This window comes from Mus caroli, unplaced genomic scaffold, assembly GCF_978045245.1.
Source record: "Mus caroli unplaced genomic scaffold, Mus_caroli_1 scaffold_17, whole genome shotgun sequence".
NCBI classification, from domain to species: domain Eukaryota; kingdom Metazoa; phylum Chordata; class Mammalia; order Rodentia; family Muridae; genus Mus; species Mus caroli.
In genome coordinates, this window is record NW_028227272.1 from 20,147,426 (window position 1) to 20,165,655 (window position 18,230).

General features: G+C 46.0%; 1 protein-coding gene across 3 annotated transcripts in view; it reads left to right on the forward strand.

Annotated features, from left to right (window-relative positions):
- St6gal1 (ST6 beta-galactoside alpha-2,6-sialyltransferase 1) overlaps positions 1 to 18,230 on the forward strand; it is a 149,559-nt gene that overhangs the window by 26,653 nt on the left and 104,676 nt on the right. For 2 of the 3 annotated variants that reach the window (XM_021185103.3, XM_029470389.2), the window contains exon 2: positions 13,599 to 13,741. The gene's annotated coding sequence lies outside the window, so the exon portion shown is untranslated. Of the gene's footprint in view, positions 1 to 7,062; positions 7,169 to 13,598; positions 13,742 to 18,230 lie in introns of those variants that run through there. The other variant, XM_085832514.1, reaches the window with a different exon arrangement.

Consider the following 18,230-nt stretch of genomic DNA (forward strand, 5'->3'; position numbering starts at 1 on the left):
CTGTATCTATCTATATCAAATCATTTATTACATTATTACATTATTTAACTTGTAAATCACATTTCTTTACATAAAGTGTAGCTTTAATTACAAAATTCAAGATGGCAGCTCTTTTTAATGGTTATTCTCAGTTGTTGCTCGCCCAGTGGACCAGATTCTGCTAGGCACTGCACAGACAAAGGCATGAGAAACAATTTCTGGAGGAGCTGTCAGTCTGTGAGGAGAGAGGGCCATGTGTAGTGGAGCATAAGAGATGGACCAGTTGCTGAGGGAGGAAGAAGAATGACAAGGCCAGAGAAGAGATAGGAAACCCTCCCCCCCAAAAGAGTTTTCCAGACATTTAAGGTAGGAATCAGGAGGAAATAGTAGGACCAGATATGATGGTCACTGTTGGAATTTGGCCCTAGACATCATGAGGTAGTGGCTTCCTTGACAAGCAACCCTTTAGGGCATCTACGCCTGCTGGCATTTGAGTCCACCTCGATTGGGTTAGGACAAGGTCTACAGCCTTTTCCCAGCAGGTGGATCAACACTGGCAGGAATGCCACCAAGCTTGATTATAAGAGAACATTATGGGCTACTTGTCAGCTCAGGGTTCAGGTCAGAGGTGGGCCTTTCCAAAGGAGTGGGGGTGTGGGATTCATCATTAGACAAGATCTGCAGATGCAGAGCTTCCAGAGGCAGAGCAGCATTCAAGTAGTGTGGGCAAGAAGAGCTTCACAATCCAGGAGTCTTGACCTGCTGACGTCATGATGAGAGAGAGAGAGAGAGAGAGAGAGAGAGAGAGAGAGAGAGAGAGAGTAAGTAAGTGGGCAAGAGTGATGTCTGCTGTTGTTGGAAAGTTCAGGGACATCGCAGGCAGCATTTAATGTCAAAAAGAACTGGGGGATTCAAGGACTCAGTAATCTACTAACTACTTGGCGGGTGCCCTGTGGCGGGCGTTTGATGAGTTATTTGAGACAGAAACATAAGATCTACAAGGCTGTTACAGGTCACTTAGCTGATGAGGAGAAGAGCAAATGTAGGGCATCTTCAGTTGCTGGGCTCCACTCCATGCCCAGGCAGAGGACAGGGCTTTGTGTTTCTCTAATTCGGTCCAATTAAATCCAGTCTGCACCATGCCTGCCTCACAAAGGAAATAAAGGCGAGAAGTAGTGACTCACCTCCATCCTGCTGGTCTCCCTAGCTCAGATACCATCTCCTTGGTCCTGTGTCCTACCTGTGGCTTCTGTTAGTATATCTCAATGTAGTCTCGATTCTGCCCTAAGCTAAGGAAATTGAAGTCTCTGTAGGGTGTTTCTGGGCACTAGCCTTTTCTTAAAACTCGGCAGTTGTTCCCCAGGCAGTCGTGGACAGGAACCATTGTTCTGCTCTCTTCTTTCTCTTCAGAAGGCTTACATCACCTTCTTGATAGCTAGGGTTCTCTGTCTCTCTGTCTCTGTCTCTCTCTCTTTCTGAGACAGGGTTTCTCTGTGTAGCCTTGGCTGTCCTGGAACTCGCTCATGTAGATCACATTGTCCTGGAAGTACTTCTGTCTCCCAAGTGCTGGTATTAAAAGCATGCACCGAAACCACACAGCCTAGGGTTTACTGTCTTACTCTTACCTTAGTAACCTTGCTTCACATTTGCCTGAGAAATGGTGTTGATGAAGAGAGCATCGGTGTCACGTGTCTTAGTCAGTTCAGGTCACTGTAACAAGCAGTGTCAACTGAGGTTGAGAAGGCCACGATTAAGGCATTGACAAAATCACTTCCTAGTTCCCAGCTGGTATACGTAAAGGCTGCTGGCTCACTCGGGTTTCTTCTACAAGAACACTAACACCATCAGTGACGAGCCTTTCAGACTTCATCAGCTTCAGCTTCTAAGGTCATTGTACTGCATGTTAGGAATACAACTTACGAGCTTTTGGAGACACCGATAATGAGACCTTAATGCAGCTCCATCACCAAAGCTGTGTCCACGTGGTTCTCATTCCTTCCCATTACCATGGATGCTCCTGTATCTTAGTCACCGTTCTATTGCTCTTAAGAGCAATACTGTGACCTTGGCAACTATAAAAAGAAAGCATTTAGAGTTGGGAGCTTGCTCGTAGTTTCAGATTTTAAGCCTTTCATCATGTCAGGGAGCACGGTGGCAGGGAGCACGGTGGCAGGCAAGTATGTTGGAGAAGTGTGTAAGCTACATTCTGATCTGTAGGCCAAGAGAGAAAAGACCCTGGGCCTGGCTTGGGGATTTGAAACCTCAGAGCCCACCCTCAGTGACACACTTCCTCCATGCTTCCTAACCCTTCCAATACCATCCTAGAGTTCTACTTCCTAGTGACTAAGCATTAAAATACGTGAGCCCATGGGGCCACTCTTCTCCAAACCACTGCAGTCCTACTGACTCGCCCTCTTTATTCGTAATATATATTATTCTGTCTTCATTAAGGGTGTGACTCTGGCAGCTCTTCCTTCTCTCAGCAATACTATTTCTCTGTTGTGATATTCCCCCTGCCCTGCCCCGTCTATAATGGATCTACTTACCGTCTACCGTCTATTCATCTACCTATCTCTGAATGGCTGCTCTGTCTCTATCCTACCGTTTGAGTATATGGTACATTCCCTCTGGTTTCTTATGCCCTTTAGTGAAATGCGTCTGTCTCTTCCTGTCCTGCTGCTTCTCTTCACTCACTCCTACCTAAGCCTGTTTCTCCCCAAGCATCTACCAATCCGGGCCATCCATCATCTGCCAAATGCAGTGGTCACATCTTGAGCCTTGTCTTGTTTCTCTGTAGGACTCATATAATTGCTTGTCCCATCCCACTTTAAAGGCATCTTCTCTTTGCTCTCTTCTTTAGCCATCTTTGCTCACTTTCTGTGGTTGGCTCATTGTCTCCTGGTCACTTTGGAGTGGCCCACAGTGGCCTCTTTCCTGTACCTCAGTCCCTGATCTCATTCAGTTTGCTATGCTGACAACTCTCTCTTGGTATCTATGTCCCAGACCTTTCCCCTGTATCCCATGCTGGTATGTTTAAACATCCACTGGGAAACCTTCCTTGGGTGAGTAGCACACACCCCAAATGCAACAAACCTGAAACTGAGCTGCTGTCTTCTGAAGTAGCTGCCACCTCCAGTAGACTTGAGTTAGGACTTACAACTCCAGAGTCCTTCCAGATGATCCTTCGGGTCTCCATCCATGAATGCCAACCATGCCAGCTGTACCTTTGTAGTAAGCCAAGAGGTGGATTAGTTATTTGATTCACCGAGTTTGACTCAAGACAGGCTCGTCTCTATTTTTAATTTGCAGGATAATTTTGTACCTGGGCCTGCTTATATTTTCTAGCTTCTATGGCTTATTTTCAAGAAAGCACCAGAGTTGTCATTTCAAAAGTTGCAGCAACATGTGATTTCTCTTTTCAAAAGCTGTAAAGTGCTCTTCGACATCTGCCCCCCACAGTGTGCCTCTTCCTTTTGCTTCTTTATCGAGGCCTGTATCTCAAACAGAGAACCTTAGAACCTCTGTGCTTTCTGATGCCTCCAAGCTGTCCTGCTACCCCACAATCCTGTGGTTTGTTCCACCTCTTCTGGCTTGTATGTGAGTGTCATTTTGACAGATAATTCACCAGCCTTATATAAAGTAGTGATCTGTGCTTTCTCCTCTCAAACTTGGCTCTGCCCTTTTAGCCAGCTGTGCTGTTCCCTACAGCATACAAGGCCAGCTGACTTACTTACGCTCTGTGGTTTTCCAATAGGGAGTTCTTTCTATGAGGCCAAGGGAGGATTTCATCTCTCCTTATCCATAACTAGTCTCCTAGGACCCAGTTCCAAAATAAAACACTAGGGAATTGAACTAAATCCTCCCAGCATCACTTCAGAGTTAACCAGAGTAACTCACAGTTTATAGGTGAGAAGACCAAGACCCAGAGAGGTGAAGTAACTTTCTCAAAATGGCACAGCTTGCTAGACTAGAGCGATGAGGGAGACCTCCCCAGTGTCCACACCATCAGCTGTTCTTTCTGTCAAGTCTGCTCCTCCTGGCATTCACCCCTTACTTAAGCTGCCCTAATTTCCCACGCCTTGTAGAGCATACAGCCCTCACTGAGAGACAAAATCTCTCTGGATGTGACTGGAGGCATAAGAAACACAAATTGAATGCCCCATGATTAATTTCAAAGCAGAAATCAAGTTTTATTGTTAGCTTCCTTGGTGCAATTGAGGTGAGGACCTACATAAAGTTATGCATATTTTTGTAGGTACTATTTCCTTTAAAGATATTTCCAAGAGCATATTAAGCTTTCAGAGATGACAGGGACCTGTCACGAGGGGCCAGAGAGATGGCTCTGCGGTTAAGAGCACGTGTTCTTGCCAAGGACCTGGGTTCAATTCCCAGCACGCACATGGTGGTTCACAACCATCCGTAACTCCAGGATGATGTTCTCTTTTTGCCTCCCTGGGCATCAGGCACACTTGTGATTCACAGACATACATGTGAGCAAGGCAGTCATACACATAAAGTAAAAAAGAAGACCCAAATGAGAAGGCTGTGTGTGACATGGTGTTCTGCCCCAGAGGGAAGGAGTGGGCAGGTACCTCCAGGTCCACAGTGAGTCTGGCCAACCGCCCACACTAGCTAGACTGATGCTCTCTTTGACAGCCCGACTAAAAGGCCTACAGATTCTTATATTAGGAGTTCCTCAATAAAATGTACAAAGTGATCTCAGTGTTTCTGAGGTAAGACCTCCCAGCTCAGCACCCAGTCCTCAGCACCCAGCTATTCCACTTTCGGGAATATACCCAAAAAACACCCCACCATGCCACAGGGGCACGTATTCCACTATGTTCATAACGGCCTTATTTATGATAGCCAGAAGCTGGAAACAACCTAGATGTCCCATAACAGAAGAATGGATACAGAAAATGTGGTTCATTTACACAATGGAATACTACTCAGCTATTAAGAGTGAGGTCATCCTGAGTTTTGTAGACAAATGAATGGAACTAGAAAATACCATCCTGAATGAGGTAATTCAGACCCAAAAGGATGTGCAATGTGTGTACTCACTAATACGTGGGTAATAAGTCCTTTTTGTGCTTAACTTTAGAATTTGACAGGATGTCCAAGGAACGTCAGATATCTGAGAGGAGTTGAGACGTGAAAGACAGAAACCAACAGATAACAACAGCAACAACAGCACACACACATACACCACCACCACCACCATACACAACAGCAACACAGAGATGCAACAACACACATAAACAGCAACACAGAGATACAGCAACAACAACAACCTGGAGAAACGGAGGCACTATAAAGAGCAGAGGAAAACTTAAGGACTTGGGGATGTGGAACTGTAATGCTAGACTCAGAAGTAAAAGGGTGGTGAGGGAGAGATGCATGTAGCAATGAGAGCCCAGAGGAGGAGAATGGACTCTTGGAACTAAAAGCTTGAGAGCTGAAGGAAATAGCTACAGGGTCCGTATTAGAAAATTGAAATCAAGAAAGCCGTGGAATGGAAAATGAGTGGGTTATTCTAAAATATCGGAATACTAAGATGTACCAAACAAGAGATCAGGAATACAGAAGGAGAAAGTGTTAGAGAACTAACAAGAAAAGTGTAGGGCTCAGGAGGTAGCTGAGTTGGTAGAGTGCTTCTTACCTAGCTGCAGGAGGTTCTGGGCACTGACTCAGCACCACATGAGCTGTGTACGCCTGTGAGCTCAGCTCTTGAAAGTGGCCACTTGACATGTAAGGATTACAAAGTCAAGGGCATCCACGGCTACATAGCAAGCAACCAGGCCAGCCTGGCTACCAGAGGACCTATTTCAATCAATCAATCAATCAATCAATCAATCAATCAATCAATCAAACAAAGCACTAAACAAACAGAGCCTTTTCTTCTCTTTGTTTTGTCTTATTATTATTCCTCAATGCCATGTTTTCTAAGGAGAGACAGAACTGGTGTGGATTCTGATGGGGGATGGGGTTTGGGAGGAATTTGAAGAACGTGGGGGAGGGGAAAACATAGTCTGAATATATTTTACAAAGAGAAAAACTATTTTCAATAAAAGGAAAACAAACCGAGAGAGAGAACTGAAGGGTGTAGGTTGCAAGATAGAAAAAGTGACCGAGCACGTGGAACAAAGCAGTACAAATGAAGAAGAGAAAAAGGCATGTAGTGAATGAACAGACGGACGACAGCTGGACAGTGGCGGGGTGTGGCCAGTGGATGCAGATAAATAGGTGAGAAGTGAAACTCTGGGACCTGAACGGATTCTACGTGAGAACAGAAAGATGCTAACACTGGCTTAAAGCCACTGAATCCAGAGCTGTCCAGTGGATAAAAGCTCTTGCTATCTACCCAGACACTCTGAGTTCAATCCCCAGGGTCCCCCAAACCAATTCCTTTGTGTCAATCTCAGACACACACACACACACACACACACACACACACACACACACACACTATGGCATTCTCGTGTGTGCACATGCACACTACATAAATAAATACATGTAAAAGTTAAGCTTCAAGAGGATATGGTCTCTGAGGCGTTCTGCCAGACTCAGAATAATCTATTAATCAGACTCGTGGGAGGAATAATGGTGTTCTCAGATGCAAGGAGCACCAGTTTTCTCGCCTCCCACGGAGGCTTTCTGAGGAGCCACCGACTGCATCTGCTCCTCTAACCGGGGAGTAAACTAGAAAGAGTAAAGGGAGAGATAGCCTGTTAGGCCTGAAGCAAACTAGTTTGGGTTGGTGTAGGAGGAGAGAAATTTTCAGAAGGAAAGAGCTTCAAGAAAACAAAAACCCAAGAAGCCTATTGATTGCATAACGGTGTTTGTTTGTACTTTGATGAGCTGTCTGGCTTGGGAGGGGCGGGGGGGGGGGAAAGAATTGGCTGGATTCGTGAGATTTATACAGAAAACCAAGCATTCAAACAGGAGATGGTTGTGGACTCCTGAAATGACAGTTCAGAGCTGTGTGTGAAGGGAGTAAGCTGAGACACATCACATGTCTCTACTGTGAGTGTAACCACATGATCACATAATGAGACGCGCGGAGGCTTACTTAAACGGAGTGGTGTAGCTTTGTCAGGAGACGTATGTGGGCTCAAAGAGAACCACATCTTTCTTTTGCATAATAGGAAGTACATGACTAACACCTAATACTAAAAACAAGAGCCATGTAAGTATGTGGTTTGCATATGCCAGCAGGAGCATAGAAGTAGCTAAGAGATGAAAGGTGGTGGCATTTTGGCAGCAGGAACCAAGGCTGGGGGGGTGGGCAGGGGCTGCTGCTACTGTGCTGAGCCTGCTGGAACTCAAGAAGGGTCACGAATGGGCTCTGCTTTGCTTAGAAGGGGGACTCAGTGTTTCAAGTATCCAGATGCGTGCTGAGATTGCAAGGGTGACCGATGTAGACCTAAGCTCACCGTGTGGTTGAGTATTTTCTCCATGGGGGTCTTTTCCATAGGGCAGGTGACCTGATGCTCTGAAAATGAACTGGGCCTTTTCCCTCTGTGTGTTAGGAACCACTCCACTCTGGGGCTTTTGTCCCCGGCTCCCATTTAATTTCAGCTCCTCCCTTGGAGTGAGCAGAGATTGTTAGGAGGCAGGTCTGCCTGTGACATTTGTAGTCACTTCCTAGCTCTGTGCTTAGGTTCCTTACTAAATCTCTTGTCACTTTGTCAGCAAATGAGCAGAACACGCCTTGCCTTACAGGAGTGTGTGAGGAATAGAGAAGTCAATTGGAACAGGGTGCCTAGCATGGCAGCTGATAAATGAGAGAGAGAGAGAGAGAGAGAGAGAGAGAGAGAGAGAGAACGAACACAGGGAACAGCTGCAGCTAACCCTTTGTTTGAGATAGGAATCCCCTAATGCTGGGCTGGGGCCTCAACAGATGAACCTTCTAGAGAGAGCATGCATCTTGTGGGTGGAGAGGACAGAGGGGATAGAGGGCTATCCCAGAAGCCTCTTGATGTTATCAGAGGTCCATATAGAGTTTCCATTATAGTGTCTTCTCACTTGACTTCAGTGCTCAGAAGATTTACAGGGCTCAGCTCTTGGGGGTATCTCCTGTGTAAGGATTTTGTAAAAGCACTTAGCAAATCTACATGCATGCCCAAATGTTATCAGAAACACTGCCCCCATTCCCAAACTGTGGAATAATGGCTCCATAGTCAACAGAATACTCCTCTATTCTAGCTCCCTGTGCCTCACGGTAGCTGCTCCCGAATGCCAGGGACCTGGCCTGTGCACCACACCTGTGACAGGCCAGCCTGACTGTAAACAGGACTTTTTAGCATTGTTCTGCTTCTTGAGGCTGGGCCATGAAATTCTCAGGCTACGTTCTTGGTCAGTTTGTAGGTTTCTTGGGTTGCTGGCACGGCTCTTGAGACCTTGACTGTGGTCTGTGGTCTGTTCCTCATGCCATCAGTAGTTTAGAGGAAGCATTCCAGAAGGCAAGTAACCCCAGGACAGCCCCTTTCTTAGACTTTTTGTCTTCTGGGGGCTTCTGGGTGGGAGAAAAGAGAGACTGGCTGAGTTGCTGTCAGAGTAGCAAGGCAGGGTGGACTGTACAATGAGGTGGGGATAATCAAACAGAACATACCCACGGGAAAGCCTTGGCTACCCTCGTGCGATCCGAAGGGTCATTGGTGGGAGCTTCTGGGAGAGACAGATAGGGTTGGGAGTGTTGATGGACTGTCAGCTGCTTGGAGACAAGGGGACACACGCTCACATGGGCTGCTTAGGGATGATGAGGGGTTACTCGAGGGGACCACTAACCTGCTCCTTGTGCGCAGAAAGCCTCAGCAGGCTGTACAACTCCAGTTGGTTCACAGCCCGTGATGGCTGCAGACATAGAGTCCCGGAGAGACTGTTTTGTTGGGGTAGTGCATTCATTTCACACAAATTCCATCAAAAGGAGGTTTTTCAAAAGGTAGTCAGGGTGAACATAGAGACTTCATAACTACTGCGGCCATGGAGCATAGAGACTTCATAACTACTGCGGCCATGGAGCGTGTACTGTCTCTGGGTCTGATCTGTTCCTTCCTCAATAATGTGTGTGATATTTGCTTAGCACAGGTTCCTGCTACTTTTCTTTAACCCTAAGGCCTACTCTCAATCTTTGAAACAATATCTGGTCAGCCTACTTTATTTAATTATCCTTAGAGTCTACCCATCATAAACCAGGACGGGCCCAGGAGTGTGAGTGACGTGTATCTGTCAGGAATGTTGGAAGCCCTGTAAGCTATTTACTTAAGAGCTTGCAAAGCCTCCAGGGAGTCCACAACCCATCAGGAGCCTCCAGCTGTTGGGGCTCCAGTGATGGGTATATCGGGATAGTCAACTAGGAAAAGCCAGGGGAGTGGGTCTCTTGCTGGTGACATCTGGGTCTCAGAAATCCCACCATTTGTTTGGATAGATCACCTGGTGAATTATTTACCTATCTCTCACTAAATAAAACGTGACAATCACTAAATAAAACTTAGAATCAAAGATGGCAAGAAGGCTGACTACAGAAAAGACGTGTGTGTGTGTGTGTGTGTGTGTGTGTGTGTGTGTGTGTGTGTGTTTGTGTGTGTATTTCCCCATGAAGGAGGCTGGCGAGCCAGCTGCCCAGGGCTCTTTTGTTCTGGGGAAAGCCCCTTTCTGAAGGACCTGGTGCTGATCTCTGGCTGGCTGTGAGCTTGCAGCTCTCTGAGCTGGCTGCCCGCCTTCACCCCAGAGTCTCTGGCTGCTTTCTGGTGTTTTGTTAACATTAATTATACACAGCAGCAAGGTTCCCAAGGCCTCCAGCAACTCTTTTTTTGGTATCACCTGTTGCTTTTACTGTTCACTGTACTCTGTCTTAATCCTTGTGAAGCCTTGATCCTTCCAGCCCTGCACAGGGCAAGGCCAGCTTCAGGTTCCTGCTTTTGTTTACCCCTTGGTTTTTGTTGCCTCTAAGACTTTTTCTTCACCTGTACATTTGGCTTTGTGTTTGGACTGCCCCTTTCCTGCCCTGCATGGATTTCTCACTTCTTGCTTGTTCATTCTCAGGCATCCCCTCCCCGAGCATCTTAGACCGAAGCTGAGCTTGCTGGGAGCACAAGAAAGCCAGACTTCTGCTAACCCATATTCATTTCCACTGGTGTGGCTGTGGAGGAGGGACGTACTCCTCCCTAGCATGGTGGCCTTAGGGGTTGCATATTTCCAGAATGCAGAAACCTGAGCAATTTGGAAAGTCTTTGATTCAGCAATTTGGTTTCCAAGACTGTGGTTTAAGGAATGAATTATGGCTTTCATATATGTATGTATATATTATATATATTATATATGATACATGTATATGTATGTATATGATATATATCATATATTCATCCAAAAAGTATTCCACACTAAGATTAGGCAGAGCCAAAGTCTGAATGTATCAACAGTTAGAATATCTGAAGCTGTGGGACTTCACATTAGAGTTTGAGTTTCCAGTATCAAATACATTTTATGTACCAAAAAATGAAAAATGCACGGCATTGTTGAAATACAAAAACAAGTGTCTCTAATCTTCTTTTGTGACTCATGGCCTTTGCCTGCGTGCAGTCCTCCTTTCTTCCCTGATTGTTACCCTCCCTTGTTCTGTCTGCGTGTTACACGGTGCCCACAAGTCCATTTGCTTACATGTAAACAAATATTATTGGCTGGGTTTCTCCTTCGAAGAACAAGTGTTATTTCTTTCTGCGATTATGTGATCTTGTTTAATGCTATTCATTCCAAGCATTCCAAATTCTTCTGTCTTTCTCTGCAAATTTTTCAGTTTTATTTCTCTTTAGAGCTGAATAGCATGCACACACACACACACACACACACACCATATGTCCATTATCCATTTATCTGTTGATGAGCAGATAGGTTGTCCCAATTGTTTGCTATGGTGAACAAGGCAGCAAGCAAAATGACGTGCAGACATCTTTATGGGAAGGCCAGGAATCCTGGGTGTGTGCCCAGGAGTGAAACAGCTGGGTCAGATGGTAGTTCTATTTTTAGTTTTTTGAGAAATATTCAAACTAATTTCCACAATGGCTGTATTAATTTGCACTCCCACCAACAGTGAACAAGGATTCCTTTCTCCAGTGGCCTCTCCAACACTTGTCAGACTTGTTGATGGCAGCCATTCTGACTGGGATTAGATGGTATCCCAAAGTCGTTTTAATTCATTGTTCCCGATGGGGAGATTGAAAACTTTAAAAAATATGTATTGGCCCTTTTGCATTTCTTTTTCCTTTTTCAAAAAACCATCTGTTCAGTTCCTTTGCTTATTTGTTAATTGGCAATTTTGTTTTCTTGGATTGCAGTGTATGCGATTCTTCGTAATTCTGGCTATTAGCTTCTGAAGTGTAACTGGTGAAGATTTTCCCTTCTGTGGGCTGTGTGTGCCCTGCTGACTGATCCCTTTGTTGGGCAGAAACTTGATTTTCGAATAGCTCCATCTGTTAATAGTTAGGGGTTAGCTCCTTTGCTATTGGTGTTCTGGTTAAAAAGTTCTTGCTTACCCCGATGAAGAGCATTCCCTATGTTTCCTTCTACATCCTGAGGTGTGTCAGGTTTTAAATAAAGACCTTTGATCCACTTTGCAATAAGTTTTGTCTAAGGTGGAGGCATGACTCTAATTTCATCTTCTGCCAATGAAACCCAGCATTGCCAGCCCTGTTTGTTGAACAGGCTATCTTCTTTGTCCCCTTGGCATGTCTTTACATCCATTGCCAAGACATAGGTAGGCACAGTGTAGCATTGATTTTTGCATCCTTTGTTCTATTGCATTGGTCTTCATGTGTATTTGGACACCTGTCTTTATCATTGCAGCGCTGTAGTATATAATCTGACACCAGGCATTGTGTGTGACAGCTTCAGCTGTGGCCTGACTCTCTAGGACTGCTTTGTCTGTTCATGGCCTTCTGTGGTTCCATGCCAATTCTTGAATTGTTTCTTTCCCTGAACTTGTGAGATAGGATGTTAGCAAGTTAACTTTGGTAGCACCAGCCATTTTGACCACATAAATTCTGCCACCCCAGGAGCATGGAAGGTCTTTCCGTTGTCTAATCTTTTCTATGGTCTCCCTTTTCAGTATCTCAGAGTTTTTGTTGTAGAGGTCTTTCACTTCTTTGTTGTGATGTATCTCTAAAGCTTTATTGTTTGGGAGTGTGGGGGTGATACAGTTTCAAATATTTGTAACTAGCACAAAAAGAATTAGTGGGGACTTAAATGTCAACCTTTGAATGCTTCATAGAATTTATGGTAGGGCACTGCATGAGAATCACAGGGGACTCAGGGATACATACATATTATGTAGCCATTAAATGGCACCGCAGAACACTGTGAGGACTCACATTAAACCACACCTCACCCATTACCATCTTTATTAAAAAAATGTGACTGACAAAGATAAAACAAGAATCAGAAAGCCATATGTTTTATAAAATGAGGTATGATATGAAGGGAGGGGGTGTCTTAGCGGGGGCCCGTGCTGAGGCATTTCCCTGAGGTATCAGCCATAAGACAGGTCTAGTTTTATTTGGGACATGGGAAGGGGGTGTGGGAAGGGAGTAGAGGCAGAGAAAGAAAGGGGACAGAGGAGGACAGAAAGAGAGAGAGAGAGAAAGAAGGGAAGAGGACAGCCTGGGATATGTGCGTAGAGAAAAAAATGATAGAGAGAGAGAAGAGACAGAGAGAGACAGAGAGAGACAGACAGACACACATACACACAGAGCTTTTATACATGAGTCAGGCCTGTACCTAGCTGTTGCTGGGTAACTGTTAGGCAGAGCCTAGAGGAAATGATAACAGAAAGTGTATTCCTATCATGTATAGTTTTGTTTGTTTGTTTGTTTTTGGTTTTGATTTTTCCAGACAGGGTTTCTCTGTGTAGCCCTGGCTATCCTGGAACTCACTTTGTAGACCAGGCTGGCCTCGAACTCAGAAATCCGCCTGCCTCTGCCTCCCGAGTGCTGGGATTAAAGGCGTGCGCCACCACCGCCCAGCTAAATTTTGTGTTTCTTTAAATGTATAAATGGAACCTAAATCTCTCTGGCACAAGGTCAAATGCAGTTACATTAAAAATTCACTCTATCTTCTCAGACGTAGCCTATGGATTAAAAATTCAGACCCAGTCCGAAATGCTTCCAGAATGAATGAGAACTTGCATTCACACTTCTAACTGCAGAGACAGAGACTGAGCAGGTTTGATGAGAGCAACAGAGCCACTGGCTTTGTCTGGATGCTGGACTTGGGCTGGATCTGAGGATGTCTCGCTCACCTCGCCTTTCTCCATGCTAATATTGAGTAGCATCAGGATGGATTCCGTGGCTCTAGTAAAGTTTGCTTTACTCAATTTGTTATTCAGACTGGGCACAAGCAGGTGGACAGGGGTGAACAGATGGCCAGCTTAAGCCATTTGGGAGGAGGCTGGCTTCTTCCGGGGAGGAGTATGCTCTGCAAGGGACTATGAGGTGGGAGCTGCTGGGGCAGGGTGGGGGGGGGGAGAGGGAGCACGGGTGTGTGTGGGAGGGGAGGGTGCTCACTCCCACATGGTATTTACCCCATGCTCTGGCTTCAGCTTGCACTCTCTCTTTCCTCTGTAGGCAAGGGTAGAGCCAGCTGTGCCAAGCTCCGCAGCCAGCGCCCGAGAGAGAAGTTATCAGTGCCCCGGAAGTCAACTGAAATGAACTGGCCCCCTTGAGCCTTCCCCAATTATCTGGTACCCACTTTCCAGCCGGATGCTGAGGTAAGAACCCTTTGGGGAAAGGTGATGGCAGTTCTCTAAGGCTCGGGGAGGAGGGAGTTGTTTTCAGTTCCAGCCATCTGCTCCCATCTCAGCTACACAGAGGCAAGGTCAGTGGAGGCCAAAGGCTTTGATTTGTTAGCGCAGGAACTTCCATTTTCTCCATTGCTAGGGAGATTTGAACCCTAAAGAGAGTGAAGTTATCCTGAAGGTAAGACTACAGCGGACTTGGATGGATGCTTTTGTGCTGTTCTGCACAGGAAAGTGAGCCCCCCAGGAAACACATTTGTGTGCATCCCTGCCTCCTCGACATGCACTTGCTAACCCAGGAAGTACAGATAACAGACATCATGCAGGGAGGTTATGACAAAGCTTTCCAGTAGGTTTATCAAATGTGATTTTAATAAACCTAGCTAAGTACTCTTAGCCATTTGGAAGAAAATAAAGCAGGGTCTAAAAACAGTGCTCTGTTAGGCTCCCTCTTAGAATAACTACTGCAGGATGCTGGTCCCTTCTACATGGAAGTGGAGGGATGAGTCCATGAGGGGCCAGGAGAGCTCCCCTCTCATCTAGAAACTCTCCCGAGCTGCATCTAAGCATCCAGGAATTTTTTTCCAACATAATATTTTTATCGTTTTCCTGGGGGGCAATTTCACATACCCCAATCACGTTCACTTCATAGTCCTTTTAGGTCCCCCTACCCTTGTGACTTCCCCCAAAAGAAAAAAAAAGGAGAAGAGGAGGAGGAAGGAGAGGAGGAGGGGGAAGAAGAGGAAGAAGGAGGAAGAGGGGAAAGAGAAGGAAAAGAAGGAGGAGGAAGAGGGGAAAGAGAAGGAAAAGGAGGAGGAAGAGGAGGAAGAGGAGGAGGAGAAGGAGGAGAAGGAGGAGAAGGAGAAGAACAAGGAGGAGAAAGAGAAGGAAGAGGAGGAGGAGAAATACAGAATCTGACAGTGTTACTCCTATATTCACTGGAGCATGGTCAAACTCCCAGAGGCCAGCCCCTTAAAGAAAACTGAGTCCTTCCCTACTAGCACTCAGCCAGAAGCCAATTGTGAAGAGCTACACTTTAGCATCCTTATCACATAAGGGTTTTCCTGTCTAGACTGTTTCTTTTGTTTTTCAGACCGCTGGGGGGTGGGGGAAAGAGGTTGTCTCAGAAGCCTTCCAAGTCTCATTCTCAAACTTTGAGATTTTACAAACTGGTTGTTAGAAATAGTTAGAAACAAAACACTATTACCCCTCCCCAACCTCCCCCCCCCCCAAATACAAGACAAAAATAATCCAAACCAGTTTGCATCTTAGACTTGACCATTGTGGGAGAGTGATGTGTTGCTGTTGAAACTGGAGGAGCTACAAAGCTCTTTCTAGAAGAGTTTCTTTTGGTGGTGCTAGGGATCAAGTTTGGGGTCCTGCTTGTGCCAGGCAAGGCTGTACCAGTGGGTTTAACTTTCCTCCCCTGTGAAGACTTGGTGCTCAGTAAACACAAGCCGTCTGGTCTCATGGGTAGCTGTCAGGGTCCGGCTACATAATGGCAATGTCTGATACTGTGAGGCTTCTTGTCTGCTGCAGGGAGGGAATTAGGCCATCAGAAAACCTTGGTTTATTGATGGAGAGAAACCGGCTGCATTTCTCTCTCTGACTGACATCTCGGTATGTGTGCTGTGTGTGAGGTTTTGAATTATTGATACACTTTCGTAACAGCAGATGAAAACCCTCCATTTACTGACCAACATCTGGGGTGCATTTTCCTTCTGGAAAAGTTGAGAGGCTGGTCCGAGAAGTGTGAAAAGGAGACTTGACAACACCAGGACCCCAGTCAGGGCTCACTCATAATCTCTGAGGGAGGGTGAGGGTGACTTCCTACCAAACAAGTTTCAACAAAAGCCTCTTTTCTCTCTTCAAGGCCCTGCTGCCAGCAGATTAGAGCTAATTAAATTAGCATAATGGAGTCCTGGCCTCTGCCCTCTCCTCCTTTCTCAGTCTTTTGGTTACACTTCTTGCTCCGCATGTCCCTTAAAAAAAGGGGGCTTAGGGACAGACAGGGTGAGACATTGGTGACATGCCACTTTCCCTTTGTGGTTCAGGAAATTAGAAAGGTAGGAAAGCCCAGAGCTGTCAGGGATCCAGACTGCCTAGCAGCTGGGTGTCAGCCCTTGAGGTGAAGCCATGGGATGTTCTGGAGGAAGACGCTGGAATGGGGGAAGGGCCTGGGCCCTGAGGCTGCCTGACCCCTGAGCTCTTGTATGTGACCAGCACTGGGACATGTACGTGATCTCCAGTTACTAGCTCTTCCTCTGGAAGGTTGCCAAAGCCCCAGCACCTTTCAGAAACAGCCTCTAGTTTTCTCGGACTTAAGCCTCTTTCCTCCAGGGAGTTGGTTTTCCTTCTTGATGCTGCTGCAGGTGGAGAAGGTTTTATTCTAAGGACGGAGGAATCTTTGTGAGTTAGGAAAGGATTGAGCAGCCATGCTCTCTGCTCTGTCTGTGTGCCCTCTTCTTACCTCTGCACCCTCTGGCACTGTGTCTGCACCCACCCATGTCTGAGATATGGAGACATGGTTATAGAAAAGCCCCTCTCAGAGCTGCCAAGTGTCCCTCACAGCAAGTGGTCATCAAGGCAGGGGTTCCCAGGCCAGTGCCTGCAAGCATTTCCTCCCCCAAGGGAGTATCACTCTACTTCGGAATGCTTGTGAACCAGGGCCGTGGAGTTTGCAGATCTCCCAGGGGGCTCTTCTTTGTACTGGGAGAGAACATCAGATCTGGGACACTGTGCTTCCTGCAGCATGTCCATGTGATGCCCCAGGAGATGGGCCCACTGTAACCTCCCAACCCCCCCTGCTGACTAGAAATAGGGTTTCCCATTCCTGAGCTCTCAGATTTCTTTTCTTTTTTTTTTTTTTTTTCTTTTAATTTTTTGAGACAGGGTTTCTCTGTGTAGTCCTGGCTGTCCTGGAACTCACTCTGTAGACCAGGCTGGCCTCGAACTCAAAAATTCACCTCTCTCTGCCTCCCAAGTGCTGGGATTAAAGGCGTGTGCCACCACTGTCTGGCTCAGATTTCTTTACAAAGGACAGTTGATGCATGTTTTGTTTTCCTCTGTGATTGGAGATCCTGTCTATGTACAAGAGAAAACATAAGGCTATTTGTCTTTTCGAATCTGGCTATTTAGCTCACCACAACAATTTCCAGTTCTATTTATTTTAATGATTTTTTTTTAAATGGCTGTATGGAATTCTATTGTATAGATGGACCTCCTTTTCTTTATCTTTTCCTCAGTTGATGGGCATCTCGCTGGTTCCATCTCTTTGGTATTGTGAAGGGTGCTGCTATAAACATAGATACATAAGGCATTTCTCTGGTGTGTTGGCCGACCCTTTCGGGTGTAGCTGACTCATACGGTAATTCTATGTCAATTAGCTGAGAAACCTCCACATGGGTTCAGCAATGGCTATCCTAGTTTGCACACTCATCAGTGGAGAATTATCGTTGATTTCCCCTACACCTTAACCAGAACGTGTTGTTTGTTTTCTTGACTTGGATGAGGTGGAATTTCAAGCTAGCTTTTGATTTGCATTGCCCTGATGGCTAAGGATGCTGAACATTTTAGAATATATATGCTGCCTGTTGAGTTCACTGGCACAGTCTTTGACACAACATTTGTGGCCTGAGATATATATACTTGGCCAAGACTCTTCCCATTCTGCAGGCTGTCCACTCACTCCAGCCATTGTTCTTTGTTTTATGGAAGCTTCTTGGTTTCATTTCAACCCTCAGGTTTATTTCTTGGGCTATTAGAGTCCTGTTCAGAAAATATCCCAGGCAAGAAGACTTCGATTTATTTTTGTAGCTATTTACTGAGTGTCTACTATATGGCAGCCAAATAGCCCATTCTGGCCCAGCCTTGGCCACACAGACTTAACAAGGGCAAGGAGAGGAACTTTCTGGAAACAAGACCATATAGGACATAGGCTCTCCTTGCTAGGGCTATACACCTCCGGCTTGTCTTTCAAGGACTCTAAAGGCAGGAACTACTTCTGAAGGTTCTGTGCATTCCAGGGACCCCTAATCTTAGTTTGAAGTGTTTGGTCTATGATGAGCACACTAAGCAACACATGCAGTGCTGGCTTGTTTTATGTCAACCTGATACACGCTAGAGTCATTTGAAGAGAGAGCATCAAGTGAGAGAATGCCCCTACTAGACTGGGGTCTGGGCAGTCCTGAGTGCATTTTCATGATAGATGATTGACACGCAGGGCCTGACTCACTGAGGGTGGGGCCACCCCTGAGCTGGTGGTTCTAGGTTCTGTAAGAAAGCAGGCTGAGCCATGAGGAGCAAGCCTGTGAGCATCACCCCTTCTGTGACCTCTGCATCAGCTCCAGGTTCCAGCACTGAATTTCTGCACTGGCTTCCCCCGATGATGGACTGTGAAATAAACCCTTCCCTCCTCCGGCTGCTGTCGGCTATGCTTTTCTAAAACAGCTATAGAAACCCT